A 3,088-nucleotide genomic window follows, 5' to 3' on the forward strand; every position below is an offset into this window, starting at 1 on the left:
GGGAGAAAGGAGATGCAGGCAGGGGGATTGCAATGCAAACGTTCCCCCCCCACCCCCCGCTGCCCCCCACCCCCACTCCGGGCCAGAGTGATCTCAAAGGGGGTGGGCTGTTGCAAAAGCCAGATCTCCCCCAGCCGCGGCGGCAGGCAAAGCACAGGCTCTCTCCTCCTCCGTGTCTCTGCAAACTCCAGCAACCCCGTCAGCCTCCTGCTTTTGTTTAGCTCAGGCTCAGGACTCCAGAAACATATACAGAAAAACCACAGCCTGAGAGGAGGAGGAGGAGGAGGAGAAGGAGGAGGAGGAGGACGAGAAGGAGGAGAGGGAGGGGGTAAAGGGAAGGGGAGGGGCGGGGAAGCCGGGAGGCTGGAGAGAGGAGGAGAGAGGAGAGTGCCTGGAGCTCCTCCCCCCTTCCCCGATTGGCCACCAGATAAAAGACCGGCCCCTCCTCCCCTACTTTCCTCACTGCGCCTCCTCTCCAGCCTCCTTCAGCTCCTCCTCACCCGACGCCCTGTCAATCAGAGTTCAGAGGTGGGCCGGGAAGGAGGCCGAGCTAATACCAAGTCTCCAGTCCTTAAAGGTGCAATGATACTGTAGTTCCAGCTCAGTTTCCACTTTTCCTGCTCGCCTTACTTAGGTTGCGTCCTTGAGGAAAATGTGTCTCCACTTAAATGCAAACATATAAAATTAACACGAAAGAACACAGACGTGTGCGTCCTCCCGCCCACCCCTGCTTTTCTTTTGCTGTGGCATTGTCATTTGAAACTTGATTCTAACCTCATGGAAACTGCTGAGAGAAAAAGTTTGTCAGCACGACGTAGTTATGAAACATAATCGAGCTGTTAATATAATTAATAATGATCTCTAATAAGTAGCAGATGTAATAATAAATTTAAAAAAAAACAATTCTAGCACAGTAAAGTTGAAAAGAATACCAAACTCTGTCATTTTTGCTACATGAAAACTAAATTATGGACTATGAAACTGAATAATGCTGAAGAAAAAGAATGATTAATAAATAAGTTCACCAAATGAAACTAATTCAACATTTCTCTCTCTTCCCCCTGGGGGAAATTAGTTGTTTGGCTTAAATACCTAATAAAGAAATGCATTATCACAGTCTGGTTCTAGTTTTTAATATAGTCTAATAAGCATTATTAACTGGGAGAAGAAGTGAACTGACATTTATTGAATGCCTACTATGCACCAAGTAATTTACATGAGTTATTTTATTTAATCCCTCTTTGTGAGTTATGGATTATCATTTCCATTTTACAGACAGGGAACTTAAAAAGGTTAAATAATTTGTCCAAGGTCCACAGTTATTAAGTGTCAAAACTGGAATTTAAACCTGAGTGTGACTCCCTCCAAAGGCCTAGTATTTCCACTGCACAACCTGCTTCAGTCTAACAAATGTGTGAATAGTGTTAAAAATTAGTTATGTACCTATTGCCTGTCTAGTTTGAAAGGAAACTTGAGGTGCTTAAAAGGGTACATATTCTAACGAGATGACTCAAATTGAAAATGGGTAGGAAAAAATAAAAAATAAAATGCGATCAGGAAAAAAGCCAATAAAATTCCTAACTAAAGTCCAGTATCATAGCTCCAGACGGACACAAATTTGCTTCCAATCTTTTCATTAGGCAAAGTGAGAGGGAAAAAATCTGAGTTTGTACACAGTCACAATGAATAGAAGATAAAATACCAGGCCAATTACTTAGGAAAAGTCCAGAATATTTTGTAATATAAAATATTATGTTGTGTAGCCAGCCCTCTTCCTGGATGGCAGTACAGCAAAGGAAATGCAAAGTGCAGTGTAACCAATCTGCAAAATGGAAAGCAGCCTTGCCAGGTGCTTTGAGATCCTCAAGTAAAATGTTATTCTTTTCATCAATCATTATGCAAAACAAGTTTGGCAAGATGAGGAGCACTAATGCAAGCATTTCAAAGCAGTTTTTAGCAAGCTATTTGGCACTTATTGGTATGAGGGCGTGCAATAGAGAGTATTAACTGTAATTATGATGTTATATTACTTAATAACAATTGTTTTATTCACATACATATCCTGACTTATAAACTTTTTTTTTAAATTAACACTAATCAAAAGTTGAGCACAAAGCTATATACTCAAATCACATATCAATCACAGTGATTGAGAGTTAACATATCCCTTACAGAGATGAAGTTACTGCATCTTAAAGCTTGAAAAGAAGTCAACCTAGAGTCTATAAGAAATCAGTTTGTGAGCAATTAATTCTAACTGCAACCCTAATAAAATCTTTCTAGGCAAATTCCTGGAAAAGGTGCCATCAATGCCAGAAGATCATTGTCATCTAGGAACATTTTAGTAGGGAAATAAGATGTGTATACACAATAATACTGAAAATAGGTAATCGACTCCATACTATAATTATTATATTGAAGGTGTTTTGTTGATTTAATCATTGCAACTGTCTTACCCCAATACCTATGCTTTTAACCATTACTTTAGAGTGTTGCCCAGATATATTTCAATAGATAATAAATGCTATAGAAGTGATAACAAGCCCTAGACATCCTATAAGAGATGAGAGAAGGGAGTAACCAGTTCGAGTGAATAGAAGGCTTTGCAGTGGATCTAAAGGATGAACTGGATCTGGAGGGCTAGGTTAATGAACTTGACAGAAGAAGTACAGGCTATCTCTTCAGAGTCACGGGCTGGAGTGCAGTGGCGCGATCTCGGCTCACTGCAACCTTCACTTTTCGGGTTCAAGTGATTCTCCTGCCTCAGCCTCCCAAGTAGCTGGGACTACAGGCACCCACTACCAGGCCCGGCAATTTTTGTGTGTGTGTGTGTGTGTGTGTGTTTTTAGTAGAGATGGGGTTTCACTATATTGACCAGGCTGGTCTCAAACTCCTGACCTCGTGATCCGCCTGCCTCAGCCTCCCAAAGTGTTGGGATTAAAGGCATGAGCCACCGCGCCCAGCTGTAAAGACTTTTAACAGCAGCATTTGTGCTTTATTTAATGGACACTAGGGATACACTGAGGTAAGTTGTTTCTTTCTTTCAAAGATAGGAACAGAAAAGCATGTTTCGGGAAGAATTATCTGG

Source organism: Rhinopithecus bieti, unplaced genomic scaffold (genome assembly GCF_001698545.2).
Source record: "Rhinopithecus bieti isolate Rb0 unplaced genomic scaffold, ASM169854v2 scaffold_15436, whole genome shotgun sequence".
NCBI classification, from domain to species: Eukaryota; Metazoa; Chordata; class Mammalia; order Primates; family Cercopithecidae; genus Rhinopithecus; species Rhinopithecus bieti.